At 37.9% G+C, this 15,267-nt stretch overlaps 1 non-coding gene across 1 annotated transcript; it reads left to right on the forward strand.

Annotated features, from left to right (window-relative positions):
• The first annotated feature begins 1,468 nt into the window (after positions 1–1,468).
• Positions 1,469–1,595, forward strand: LOC130031318 (small nucleolar RNA SNORA9). Its single transcript, XR_008793665.1, has one exon. It is a non-coding gene; the product is annotated as a small nucleolar RNA SNORA9 (small nucleolar RNA).
• The last annotated feature ends 13,672 nt before the right edge of the window (positions 1,596–15,267 follow it).

The raw sequence follows: 15,267 nt of genomic DNA on the forward strand, positions 1-15,267 counted from the left end.
ATGAATCTCCTGTGCTGGGTCCCTGGCACTGCTTGGCCCCCAAAGGTCCACAGGAAGTCCCCAAGCAAATAACTGGGAGTCACTCTCAGGTACCACTGAGAATGGCCCAAATATCAGAAAGGGAAAAATGTTATTTCTGTCTCACTTTTCTTGGGTTTTGTATTTTTCTTACTGCCTTTGTTCTCTGTAGGTGTATGTTAGCACAGTGTGAATCCCTTATTTTATTCTGTAAATACATTATAGTTTTTTGTTTGTTTGTTTCACAGATAAAGTATTTTCTAGTGTTATGGTGACATGGTTAACTTGAAGTCGGCTTCAATCACAATTTGTTTCTTTAGTGCTTGACTTCCCAACGCTGTTATGGATGTAACAATATATTGAGAGCACTATTATTCAATACAGTTCTGATAGCAGCTGCCACAGAAATTAAGCAAGAAAAAAATTTAAATTTGTGTTCAAATTGGCAAAGAAATCAAATTCACTGCTTACAAATGACATATCAAGAACCCTAAGACTGCATAACCAATCATTCATTAAACACTCCTAGAAGCAATAAATCTTTACAGGAAAGTTGCAGCTTACGAAAGCAAACAGGAAAATCTTTTGTGATTTTATATGTAAACAATGATAAAAGAGTGATTTAATTTAAAAATCCTGCTTATAGTTATGAAAAACATTAGGTAATGTGTAATCAATTTTTAGAAAGGAGGTGAAAGATTTACTTATTAAAATCTACAAAGCACTGTTAGGAATTTCGTATGTAGGAACCCAAAAAGGCTCCTCTGAAAAACTCCTCAAAATAATATATTTATATAGTAAAGTAGCAGGCTACAAAACCAGTGCACAGGATTCTAATTTATTCTTACATGTAAACAAACAAACAACAACAAAAAAAAACCCAAATCCAGAATAGAAATAAACCCGATTGCAATCATGTAAAAAACAGAAACCCCTTAGTTTAACAAAGGAGGTAAAAGACCTATTTAGTGAAAACTGCAAAACTTCTGAAAGGAATTTAAAATGAACTAATGTAATAGAAAAATATTCTTGGTTTAAGGATCATAATAATTGCCATCTTGAAAATGACTATCTTAACTCAAAGTAGTTTACAGAAACAGCAATTCTGAAAAAATTTCCGTGGCATTATTCAAGGACATGGAGTAAATTTTTCTAAAATTTGCATTAAGCTACAAAACTCCTGACATAGCCAAAGCAATCTTGAGGAAAAATGGGAGGCATTGTGTCCCCAGACTTTAAATTCTGACACAAAGCTTTAGCAATCAAAATTGGTTGGTACCGGAAGAAAAAAAGTCTCTTCTCAATGGCATAGGATTGAGAAGTCAGGGAGAAACCCTCAGATGCATGAGCAATTTATTTATGAAGAAGTGCATGAATTGGAGCAAGGAAACCTCTTTAGCCAATGATTACGGGAAAACTAGATAGTCACAATTAAAAAAAATGAAATTAGGTGCAAGCCTTCATCATACTTGGGTCTGGAGTGACCCTGTGCTTTCCCACAGTGCTTGCAATTATGAAACGTTGTGAGATCTTGACCTGCTCCATTCAGAGTAAGGTGTTAGAAATCTCAGACAATCGTGAAAAATAAGAAAAAGAATAAAACAGAAGCAATAAGGGAAAAATAGACCCCTTTTTCACCCTGTAAACAAAAATCAACTCAAGTAAATTAAAACTTTTATATTGCACTTGAATCTTGAAAAATCCATTGGGGAAACATAGGCAAGACTCTCCAAAATCATGACCACAGTGAAGTCTGAAATGTAAGAACTCAAGTGGCAAAGGTAATAAAAACAGAAACGGAACTATATCAAACTAGAACACTTCTGCATTCTGTGAGCAATGTGCCCTACAATTAAAAGACATTCTGCTGATTGAAAGGATTTTGAGACCATACGCAAGATAAAGGACTAATATCTAAGATACATAAAGTGCTCTTAAAGCTCTCCATCACTACATGCAAAAAAATGGGCTCAGAACTCTGCCTAACACCATGTACAAAAGTAAGATCAAAATGGATTAAAGACCTCAACATCAGACCAGAAACCATAAGGAACATTGAAGACAAAGTTGGCAAAACCCTCCATGACATTGAAGCTAATGGTATCTTCAAAGATGCCACGCCACTGACTGAGCAAGTGAAAACAGAGATAGATAAATGGGACTTTCTTAAACTAAGAAGCTTCTGCACCTCCAAAGAAACAGTGACCAAAATACAAAGACAGTCTACAGAATGGGAAAGAATATTCGCCGAATACACATCTGACAAGGGGTTGATATCAAGGATATACAAAGTACTGGTTGAACTCCACAAGAAGAAAACATCCAACCCCATCAAAAAATGGGGCAATGAAATGAACAGAAACTTTCTCAAAGAAGAAATCCAAATGGCAAAAAAGCACATGAGAAAATGCTCTACATCATTAATCATCAGGGAGATGCAGATCAAAACCACAATGAGATACCATCTGACACCTCAGAGACTGGCCCACATTCAAAAGAACAAAAGCAACCGATGCTGGCGTGGATGTGGCGAGAAAGGGACACTCCTTCACTGTTGGTGGGAATGTCCACTGGTTCAGGCCTTCTGGAAAACAGTATGGACGATTCTCAAGAAATTAGAAATTGAGCTCCCATTTGACCCAGCAATACCACTCCTGGGAATATATCTCAGAGAGGCAAAAATGTATAGTCGAAGTGACATCTGCACTTGTTTGTTCATTACAGCACTCTTTACAGTAGCCAGAAACTGAAAGAAATCTGAGTGCTCAAGAAAAGATGACTGGTTAAAGAAACTTTGGTACATCTACACAATGGAGTACTATGTAGCTCTTAGAAAAGATGAAGTCATGAAATTTACATACAAGTGGTACAATATGGAAAGTATCATGCTAAGCGAAATGAGTCAGAAAGAGAGGGATAGACATAGAAAGATTGCATTCATCTGGGGGATATAAAATAACAAAATATGAGATTAATACCCAAGAATAGCTGAGATCAACACCAGGAGGATTCCTCCATAGCTTAGAGGCCAGCCGGGTATTCTAGGGGATAGGGCAGTTCAGATAGAGAAGGGAGCACCAAATGGAGGGTGTTTGGAGGATCCTCCCAGGAGGGGAGATGCATGTTGAAAGTAGACTATGGACTGAACATGTTTGCCACTCAATGCCTCTTTTGCTGACCACAACACCCAAAAGGAGAGAGAAAACAAAAGGGAATGCCCTGCCACAGTGGCACGGGGGGATGGGGGGATGGGGGGAGGGATATTATCCATGGTAGTGGAAAATGGGCACTGGTGGAGGGATGGGTATTTGATCATGGTATGACCGAAACCCAAGCACAAAAATTTGTAAATCTACAACTGTACCTCATGATGTTTCACTAAAAAAAAAAAAAAAAAAAAAAAAAAAAAAAAAAAAAAAAAAAACTCTCCATCAGAAAAACCGATTCAAAAATGTGGAAAGGAAAGGAATGACATGGTCTCAAGATGTGAAATTGACCCAGAGGCAAAGGAAATTCGTCATCATTGATTATAAGGGAAATGCAAATCAAAGTGAAAATGAAACATCACTCACATGGGGACTCACAAATGTGTAACACAAAGCCAGAAATGAGTAAGTGCCAGTGGGGGTGTGCCAGATAGGAACCTCATTTTTCATTGGAGAGACTGGTTTGGCTTAGCCTGAAGGACATCTCCACACCTGTACTCATCACAGCATTGTTGACTGCAGCCAGGATCTGGAAACAACGCAAGTGCCCACAAGAGATGAGTGGATAAAGAGCTTGTACAAACACACGTGCAGTACCGCTCAACTATGAGAAGAGGTGAAAGGTTCACCTGGCTGAAACTTGGATGGAATTGGAAGCTGTTATAATAAGTGAGCTGAGAAGAAAAAGACAAATGCCAGATGATCGTCCTCATGTGGAGGATGAAGAAGCAAAGTAAGTGTATTTGACAGTCACCAGTGGGAATGAACCCTGAGATGTGATTGTGACAGAACAGGGAATTGAGGGAAAACATTTGTGGGTGGGCTTTGATTAAGCCACACCTGGGCGTGCTCAGGACTTACTCCTGTCCCTGTGCTCAGGGCTCAGTCCTGATGATGATCAGGGTGCTGAAGATCAAGTCTGGCTACATGCTCAATGAGAGCACTCTGCCTGTTGCACTACCTGATATTTTGCCCATTTTGTGCCTAGTATTCATTTGTCCTAGTGAATTTTTAAGCTCAATTCTTTTTTATGAAGTAGTTTATTTATAGAAACTCTTAGAGAAATTAGAAACACATAAAATATGAGAAACTAATCAGTTGCTGAAAATTTGCCTAGTTTGTGCCTACTGTTAGTTTGTTCTAGTGAATTTCAAGCTCAGTTCTGTTTTATCAAGTTACTAGTTTATTTAAAGATGCTTTCTTAGAGAAAAATGATAAATATCTGAAATGTAAGAAATTAATCTATTTTTTGTTTTGATAGATTTCCTTTTTTAAATAATTCCAAGAAATGACTGACATGTGCATCTCAAGAAGATTTTACGTTATATATGACTGGTTAAATCAAATACTGGACACCATGCATGACTAGGTAGTTCGTATTTCTATAAACCTTTTCCCTTAATTATATTGAAAAGATTAATCTCCTTGAATTTTTTAAATTTAATTTTTATGAGTTTAATTTATAATTATATGTTGTAATGATAATATATATATATATTAGTGAGATACCATGTACAGCTACATGGTAACTAGTTTGTAAATAGACTTACAAACTGTCATATTTGGTTTTCAGTTACACAATGATCAAGTACCCATCATCCACTAGTGCCCATCCATTCTCCACCAATGAACCCAGTATCCTGCCCACTACCCCACCCCCACCCCACCCCACCTCTATGGCAGGGCATTCCCTTTTTCTCTCTCTTTCCTTTAGGGTGTTGGGGTTTGCAATAGAGGTATTGAGTGGCCACCGTGTTCGGTCTATAGTCTACTTTCAGCCTTTCAGCACGCATCTTGCATCCCCAGCGAGTCCTCCAAACACCCTTTACTTGGTGTTTCCTTTTCTGTCTGAACTGCCCTTTCCCCCAGCATGTGCTGCCGGCTTCTAAGACGTGGAGCAGACCTCCTGGTACTTATTACAACTATTCTTACCACTTTGTACTAGAGTTTGAGGATGGAGAGGGTGATGCCTCCCCACCCTTTTCCCCAAGAATTGCTTTAGCTATTCGTGAGCATTTGTTGCTCCAAATGAATTTTAGGAGTGCTTGATGATCCATTTCTTTGAAGAATTTCATGGCTATCTTCATAGGGATCACATTGAATCTGTATAGTGCCTTGGGGAGTATTGCCATTTTGACAATATTAATTCTTCCTATTCATTAGCAGGCGATATGTTTCCATTTCCTCATGTCCTCTTTTATTTTGTGGAGTAGCGTTTTGTAGTTTTCTTTGTAGAGGTCCTTTACTCCTTAGGCTGATTCCGAGGTACTTGATTTTCTGGGGCACAATTTTTGGGTACTGCGACTTTATTGTCCAAGTCTATTGTTTCAAGGAGTTTCTTGGTAGAGGCTTTTAGGATTCTCTAGATATAGTATCATATCATCTGCGAATAGTGAGAGCTTGATTTTTTCCTTTCCTATATGGATGATAATATTATTATTACACATAGTTTAAATTCACTAAAGTCAAAGATAAAAGTTAATTTAAACCCTTTACATAATTTTATAGAAAAGAAGTATCCATTAATTTTGCTGAAGTGTATGTGTTTTAAATGTTTTGCATATTTTTTAGTCAGCAGATATACCATTTAAAATTAAAGTTGGTCGGGGCTGGAGAAATAGCACAGTGGGTAGGGCGTTTGCCTTGCACGTGGCCGACCCGGGTTCTATTCCCAGCATCCCATACGGTCCCCTGAGCACCGCCAGGAGTAACTCCTGAGTGCAGAGCCAGGAGTAAGCCCTGTGCATCTCCAGGTGTGACCCAAAAAGCAAAAAATAAATAAATAAAATTAAAGTTGGTCATATATTCATTGTGTGAATTAACGTTGAAAGCTATGTTTATTCTCGGAATTTCTTTCAAAGCGAATGGCCATAATAATATACCTATCTCTGTAATATACCTTTAATGTTATTGAGCATTATCGGAAACAATTGTTTTTACATAAGTCTGAGTTGCATAACTTAAAAATGTTGTTAGTTCAGTGTATTCTTTGTTAAAAGTCTAAGAAATTATATATATTATTAGGTATTGGAAAAGTTACTTGAAAGCCAAAATGTCCCATCTCAGTTTCTTAGGTTTCTGACAGCTCTTTCTGCAGTCTGAGCGTCCATGTGGTATAGAGGAGGAGGGGTTAAGGAGTCCAGGCGAGACACCATTATTTCTGCTTTTAATACCTGCTCCTGTTTTCTGGGTTTTCAGACAGCATGTACGCTTTCTTGTTTTCTAAAATTTTTCTGTGAATAATGCAATAATCTATCCACATAACTAATCTGAAGATTGCAATTTGTTATTAAGGATGCAGTTTTATTTATTTTATAATGTCATGACAATACTGAGTAAGTTTCGCATTATAAACTAATGTGTTTGATTTTTAAGGTGGCATTGAACTGTATTGACTTAAACATCCTTTTTAATACATATGTAGGTTAACTTGATCTTATAATCCTATGGATAAACTTTTATACCCAACCATTTGAAGCTGCATTGGAAGACATTTGGTCATAGTGCCTTCTTCTACTAGGTCAGTTATTAAGCACTTTCTCCTTTATGTTGATGAAATAATCCTCTATATTTGGCAGTTTGTTCAGAATTGTGGTTAAATTTTCTGAAATATTTTATATGTAAAATTTGTATTTGGGGGCTGGAGCGATAGCACAGTGGATAGGGCGTTTGTCTTGCACGCAGCCAACCCTGGTTGGATTCCCAGCATCCCATATGATTCCCTGAGCACCGCCAGGAGTGATTCCTGAGTGCATGAGCCAGGAGTAACCCCTTTGCATCGCTGGGTGTGACCTAAAAAAAGCAAAATAAATAAATAAATAAAATTTGTATTTCGTAATAATATTTGCTTAAAGTTATTGTACACTTAAAATTTGAAATATTTTCAATATGCTTTGTATACTATATATTTACACTGAAAATAATTGACTTTATTTTAATGTTTAGTATAGAGCTAAACCATAATCCTATAAAAGATGAAAAACCAAGCACGTGGAATTAAAAAAAATAGGAAAAGCAAAACAAAAATTAGCAAGTACAAGTGAGAAAACAATAAAGATTAGTAATAAGAAAAATAGGAGAGATTTAAATACTTCAGTAAAATATAATTTTACTTTGGTGACACTGTGACTACAAAACATGTGGTAGAATCTTAATATAGTAATTACTTTTTAAAGCTCTTTTTGTAGGGCTGCTCTATGAAATTTTTACACCATCATATTTAATAGTAAATAATAAATTAGTTTTAGTCAACAATCATATTTAATAGTTTGCTTTTATGCATGTATTCACCCATGCTTGTAACTATAGAAAAGATTTCTTTTAGCTTCCATGAGATTTACATAGAAACGTTTATCGCAGAGGACCGAGCTCACCCTGCTGGTGAAACAGACCATGTACACATTCAGTCTCCATCACCAGACAACTGAATGGCAGCAGTCATTTGAGAAAATGATGCTGTTTTCTCCAATATCAGAATACAGTGTGGTGTGCTCTTTCTCTTCAGCATTTCTTACCTGCATGCATTCCTTAAAGCTATACTTTTATTCAAATAATTTATCAGACTATTTGAAGTGTGCTTCCACTTATAAAAGTTATATTTGAGTTTTGAGAGGAGTTCATTTGACCTTTTTTTTGTACTTAAAACAATATTAATTTGAGGCTGGAGCCACAAATTAAGCCGCACAGCGGGTAGGGCATTTGCCTTGCACACGGCCAACCTAGGTTCGGTCGCCAGCATCCCATATGGTCCGCTGAGCACCGTCGGGAGTAACTCCTGGGTGCATAGCCAGGAGTAATACCTGTGCGTCGCTAGGTATGACCCCCCCAAAAAAAGAAGTAATATTAATTTTAGGTAGCACTGTAGCAACGTCCACCAGTTGTCCATCGATTTGCTCGAGCGGGCCCAGTAATGTCTCCATTGTGACACTTGTTGTTACTGTGTTTGGCATATCAAATAGGCCACGGGTAGCTTGCCAAACTTTGACATGTGGGCGAGATGCTTTCGGTAGCTTGCCAGGCTCTCCGAGAACAAAGATAAATAGTATTATTTAGTATTATTTAGGAGTGAACATTTCATTTGAGCAAATCTTTGAGAACCTAGGAATTATTGAAAGTAAATAAAACAATCCTTTACACTTGATCCCCTTAGTACTGTGAATCACTTAAAATATAGCTCAGTTTAAAAAATTAAATTTTTTCCTATTATTTTATATTTTATAGTATATCTGATGATGACAAACTTGATTCTGATTTTTCTGCCCCTAAAATAAACCTGAAAATTGAGTTATATGGCATAGTAATTGAATTTAAAGTTCAAATATTTATTTTTTGACTTGTTTTTTAATTTTTATTAGTGAAACACCATGAGGTACAGTTGTAGAAGTACAAATTTTTGTGCTTGGATTTCAGTTATACAATGATTGAGTACCCATCTCTCCATCAGTGCCCATTCTCCACCTCCAGTGCTCCCAGTATCCCTCCCACCGCCCCATTCCCCCCATTCCATACCACCCCTGTGGCATTCCCTTTTGTTTTCTCCCTCCTTTTGGGTATTGTGGTTTGCAAAAGAGGCATTGAGTGGCAATCTTGTTTGGTCTATAGTCTACTTTCAGCATTCTTCTCCCATCCTGGGAGGATCCTCCCAACACCCATTATTTGGTGCTCCCTTCTCTATCTGAGCTGCCTTTTCCCTTTCCCCCCAGCATGTGTGGCTGGCCTCCAAGTCATGGAGTGAACCTCCTGGTACTTATCTCGGCTATTCTTGGTTGTTAGTCTCTTATTTTGTTACTTTAGTTTCCCAGATAAACGCAATCTTTCTATGTCTGTCCCTCTCTTTTTGACTCATTTCGCTTAGCCTTGGAGTGTTTTTATCCGGGTCTCATTTAGCTGGACTCTTCTGGCTCCTTGGATCTGGATGTCTGCATTCTTTAACTTTGGGAACTGTTCAGCAAGATTTCTAAGAGTTTCATTGTATTGGTGGTGCTGTTTCTGTGCTGGTGATAGAGCCCAGGCCCATGTACATGAGGAGCAGATTCTTCATCGTTCAGCTGCTTCACCCCTCCCCCCACAACTCAGTTTAAATGTAAAGGTAAAGGTAAAGGTAAAGGCCCTCCCGTTGATCGTCGATTTGCTCGAGCGGGCCCAGTAACATCTCCATTGGAGACTTTGTTGTTACTGTGTTTGGCATATCGAATACTCTCGGTAGTTTGCCGGGCTCTCTGAGAGGGGCGGAGGAATCGAACTCGGGTCGGCCATGTTGGCCGCTTGTAAGGCAAACGCCCTTATTTTAAGAAATTCATTTATATAGTACTTTTTAGAATTGAGCAAGTAAAAATGTGAACAATTAAAGAGCTTTTTTAAAAAAATTTTATTGTATTTCAGTGCTATGGATCTTCTTGACTCAGTTGATATGATGAAACAAAATCTGCAAGATGGCAAATTCAAACCTGATGCATGTTTTTACAACAACACAAGAAAATAGTAAGCTTCCTTAAGTTTTTTTTTAATTTTTAAGAATACAAATAAATTTATTGGCATTTAATGATTTTTTGAATTAAAGGTCTGCTGTAAGTTATTATTTGATTTATAGCTGGAAATAGAGTGACTTTTCTTTAAAAAAATTTTAAATTGACAGGGCCAGAGAGACAGTACAGCAGAAAGGGAGCTTGCCTTGCAGGCTTCTGACATGGGTCCATCTATGGTCCCTTGAACCCTCAGAAGTGATCCCTGAGCACAGAGCCAGGAAGAAGCCCTGAACACAGCTAGCTGTGTCGCCAAAACAAAACAAGACAAAACCAAAAAAATTGACTTGTGGTAAGTTAATTCTAATTTACAATTAGTATTACTGAAGTATCATTTACTTATATCTTTTTGAATTGCTCAATTCTATATCACAGTTTGTTATATAGCATTATCAATATAACATAATATCAGACACATTAAAACTGCATTATCAAACTTGTTTTTGAAAACCTAAAAATGTCAAGGAAGTCTGTATGTTGCAATCCCTTTAGAAAATCCAAGCCTATAGTTACTCCTCTAAATTTTTTCCTTATTTCTAGAGCTGACAGTTGACTTATTAAAACTACTATTTAGGATTTAAATTACTAATTGGATTTAAATTACTATTTGGTCATTGTCATTGTCATTGTCATTGTCCTCCCGTTGTTCATCAATTTGCTCAAGCGGGCCCAGTAACATCTCCATTGTGAGACTTTGTTGTTACTGTGTTTCACATATCGAATACGTCACGGGTAGCTTGCCAGGCTTTGGTGTGCGGGCGAAATACTCTCGGTAGCTTGCAAGGCTCTCTGAGAGGGGCAGAGGAATCGAACTCGGGTCAGCCATGTTGGCTGCGTGCAAGGCAAACGCCCCACCCGCTGTGCTATCACTCCAGCCCTGGGTAATTTAAATATTACCCAAAATGTTACCAAAAATATTTCAATGATTTGATAGAGCTATATTATGTTTATTCTAATAAAATTCATTCCTTTGCTTATTTTCCAAAGAGAATGATAAAATTATTGTATTAATTCAAAAAGGGTTGAATATAAGTAAATGTATAGGTAATGTTCACTTGGCATTGTATATTTAGAGAAAAATAATATAAAAATATTTAATGCTATTGGTTTGAGCATATTAAATGTATGGGTTTTTTTTATTTGAATATGGGAATTCTGCTGGTAGAACAATTCTTGAATTAAATTTTGCTCTCCAAGTTACAGATGTAATCATGGAAGCATATTGGAAAACATAGGCTAAAAATGAAGCAATGAAAACAACTATCTTAAAAACAAATAATAAACTAACAGTAACGAAGCCATCTTCTCTGAAAACTAAAAAGAAGGCCAGGAAGGCATCCGGGACTCTGGTTTGAATTCAGGGACACCAATTTGCTCCCCAGGTCAGTATTAAACCCCACCTATGAAGAGCAACGTCGTGGAATGAAGAGAAACAGCCATGTATTTCTTCACCTCTCCATAATTAATCATAGACATACACAGACATTCTAACTACAAAAATGCACAAGAAACAACTTCAAATTACAACAGTCACAATAGTAAAGCAACACAGAAACCCACTAAACAGTGCAGATTCTAGCCCAGATGAACCAACCAGTAACAATGAGCTATATAACCTCTCTGATAAAGAATTTAGAATGAGATTGATGAAGATCCATAGGAAACTCAAAGAAACAATGGAGTGCACCGCCAATGAAACACAAGAGGATATGAGAGCAGAAATAAGGAAAATGCAAATGAAAATACAAGCATAAATGCCAGATCTAAAACCTGGAAGATGAAATGAAAAACTCACTGGGAAACCTCATTAACAGAGTAACAGCTTATGAACACAGAATCAGTGAACTCCAAGATGAGGTGCAGGAAATCTCCAGAAGACACCAGAAGATAGAAAATAGCCTCAAAATAAACCAATAGATGACAGGAGAACTTTGGGATAAATTCAACAACAATGGAAGAATCCTTGAGTTCCAGAGGGACAGGGGAAAAAACCCTATGAAGAAGCAACTGTCAAGGCCATCATTTCTGAGTTCCCATAGCTGAACAGCACATGCACCCAAATCCAGGGGGCACAACAGGTGCTGGATAAAAGAAATAAAAATGAAAATACCATGAGATGCATCTTAATCAGAATGCTGAAAATGATAGAGATAGAATACTGAAAGAAAACATCACAAAAGGACATCACTTACAAAGGAGCATCCTTAATATGTAAAGCCAACTTATCGGATTAAATCTTCCATGCTTGAAGATAGTGGTGAAATAGAGTGAATAAAATTCAATGAAACAAATGCCTCACCAAGAATTCTTTACCCACCAGATTCTCATTCAGATTTTGAAGGAACAAAACACAACTTCACAGCTAAACTTGATAGACTTAAAGCCATTTAGATGGGTCACTTTAAGATAAGACAACCCCCACAGTCATAGCAAATTCTTACAAAAAGATGGCACAAGCCCCCCCCCCTAAAAATAATCTCTCTCAAAGTCAGTGGGCTAAATATACCAATTAAGAGAAACAGAATGGTAGGATGGATTAAAAAATTGAAACCAACACTCTGTTGTCTGCAAGAAACATATTTAAACAGCAAACATAGACTCAAAGTCAAAGATTAGAAAACAATTGTTAAGGATATCACTTGATCACTTGACTTCCTGTTGCTTGAGTGGATGCCAGTCATGTCTCCATTTGTCCCTGTCATGTGCTAGTGTAGCCCAATGGCATCTGTTCGTTCTAGGAACATGAAGAGCCTCAAACAGATTGTTCAGGGTCTTGATGAAGAAGTCTGACCATCTTGTAGGTGGGCGGCCACGCAATCTTTTGACGTCCCGTGGAATCCAGTCGGTAATGGCTCTAGTCCAGTGGCAGTCTCCAAATATCATTACATGTCCAGCCCATCAGATTTTCGACGCCTTGGCAAACAAAACAGCATCCCTGATTCTTGACCATTGAAGGAGGTTGGAACTCCAGATTCTTTCTCTCATTTGAGTGAAAAGTGACACTCCAAGCATAGCCCTTTCTATTCCTCTTTGGAAGACCCGAATAGCATTCTCATCCTGTTTTCATAGGGCCCAGGTCTCTGAGGCATATGTTAATGCAGGAAGAACAGTGGAATTGAAGAGATGTGCCCAGAGCCAGAGGTTCTTTGTCCTCTTAGTTATTTCTTTGATGTTCTTGAAGGCGTTCTAAGCCGCTCTCTTCCTCCTGCGCAAATCAGGTGCCAGGTCATTCGTCATGTTGAATTCTCGACATAGGTACGCATAACTATTGCATTTGGAGATGGTCATTCCGTTGAGAGCGATTGGAACATCAGGAACAAGACTGTTTTTCACAACATTGTCTTCGTGAGATTCAGCTGTAGACCTACCTTTCCACACTCACGGTCAAATTCGGCCAGCATTTGTGCCACTTGGCTAAAGTTTGGTGTTATTTAGAACGATGTCATCAGCAAAGCGGAGGTGATGTAGTTGCCGACCCTCTATCTTCACTCCCATTCCTTCCCATTCCAGTCATCGCATGATGTTTCCGGGGGTGGCACTGAAGAGTTTCGGTGAAATGGTATCACCCTGCTGAACCCCTCTCTTGACATCGATGATCACTTCTTTGTAGAATGGTGAGATCCTGGTAGTGAATCCATAATACAGCTCACAGAGGACCCTGATTGATGTATTGAGTTTGAATGCCCTGATAGGCTAGGGCTTCAAGGACTGCTTTGATCTCAACAGAATCAAAGGCCTTCTTTAAATCAATAAACCTTAGGGAGAGCGGCATCTTGAACTCCCAAGAAACCTCAATGAGCTTGGTTATCGTGTGGATGCGGTCAATTGTGCTGAATCCTTTGCGGAACTTGGCTTGCTTGCATGGTTTTCCTTCATCTAGTGTTCTGTCAATCCTATTCGGGATGACTTAAGTGAACAGCTTGTAGATGACAGATAATAAGGCAGAACATGCGACAAAAGAGGCGTCGGAGGTGTCAGTGTCCTTGTCAACACGAACTTGGCCACATCATTGATTCTTTCGAATGCCTTACAACCTGAATAGGACGATTACACTTGAATAGATGTGGCTCACTACTGGCAGTTTCTATCTTCGTTGTAAACGCACCAACATCCAATTATGATGAAGGAGTAATTGAGAAGTCCTACATGCAGTTGGAGAAGTTCTATAAAGAAGACCACACCTTCTATAAGATCATTGTTTGTGATTTTAATGCCAAGATAGGACCGAGAAGTTCAGCTGAAGAACTCCAGATTGGGACCCATGGCCTAGAATGGAACGCACAGGGTGAGAGACTGTCTGACTTTATTGTGTCGAGCAAGACAAAGACTATCCAGGGTAACTCACAGTTCCAGAAGGCTGAATCTAAACATTGGACATGAGAATAAAGACCAAGTTACCAGAAATTGTGGGATGTATCTAAAACTGTTATAAGAGGAATGTTTAGTAAGAATTCTGTAAGAATTCATCAGGAAGCAAGACCCACATATTCAGCTTAACTTCTCACTTTAAGATCTTGAGAAATGACCATCAAAAGGAGCTTAAACCAGGTGGCATGAAGGAAATTAAAAAAAACAGTAAAAATGAACGAGCTGGAATCACAAAAGATAAGCCAAAAGATCAATGAAACCAAGATCTTGTTCTTGGGACAAAAAAAGAAAGACAATAAACTGCTATCAAGACATACAAAGAAACAGAGAGAGCCCCAATAAACTGAGAAATGAAGGGGGGACATCACAACAGAAACGACAGAAATTCAAAGAATCATCAGAGATTGTTTTGAGAATCTTCATGCAACAAAACAAGAGAAACTTGAAGAACCAGATAAATTCTAGTATTCCTATAAACTCCCAAGCCTGTACCAAATTTGGAATGCCTGAACAAACCTATTACTATTGAAGAAATAGAAATGGTAATCAAATTCTTTCCAGAAACAAAAGCCCAGGCCAAGATGCATTCACTGGTGAATACTTTCCAAACTTTAAAGAGGACCTACTGTCAATCTTTATAAAGTTCTTCCAGAAAATTGAAGAAATAGAAACACTCCCAAACAATTTCTATGAGAAAAATATCACCCTCATAACAAAAGCACAGATATTAAAAAAAGTTAGAAAGAGAGAGAGAGAGAGGGAGAGAGAGAGAGAGGGAGAGAGAGAGAGAGAAAATCATAGTCTGATATCCCTGATGAGCATAACTGCAAAGATCCTTAACAAAATACTAATAAAACAAATCTAGCAGGTCATCAAAAAGATCATACACCATGACCAAGTAGGACTCCTCCCAAGGATGCAAAACTGATATAACATTTGTGATTCAATCAACATAATACACTGTATCAATAAAAGAAAAGATGACAATCATATAATCACATCAATCAATGCAGAGAAAGCATTCAACAAGATCCAGTACCCATTCATGATAAAAAACCCTCAACAAAATGGAAGTTGAAAGAAATTTTCTCAATATAATCAGTCATCTCACAAAAGCCCACAGCAAGTATTATAGATGGCAAAAAACTAAAATC

The sequence above is a fragment of the Sorex fumeus genome, unplaced genomic scaffold, assembly GCF_029834395.1.
Source record: "Sorex fumeus unplaced genomic scaffold, SorFum_2.1 ptg000046l, whole genome shotgun sequence".
In the NCBI taxonomy this organism is placed as follows: domain Eukaryota; kingdom Metazoa; phylum Chordata; class Mammalia; order Eulipotyphla; family Soricidae; genus Sorex; species Sorex fumeus.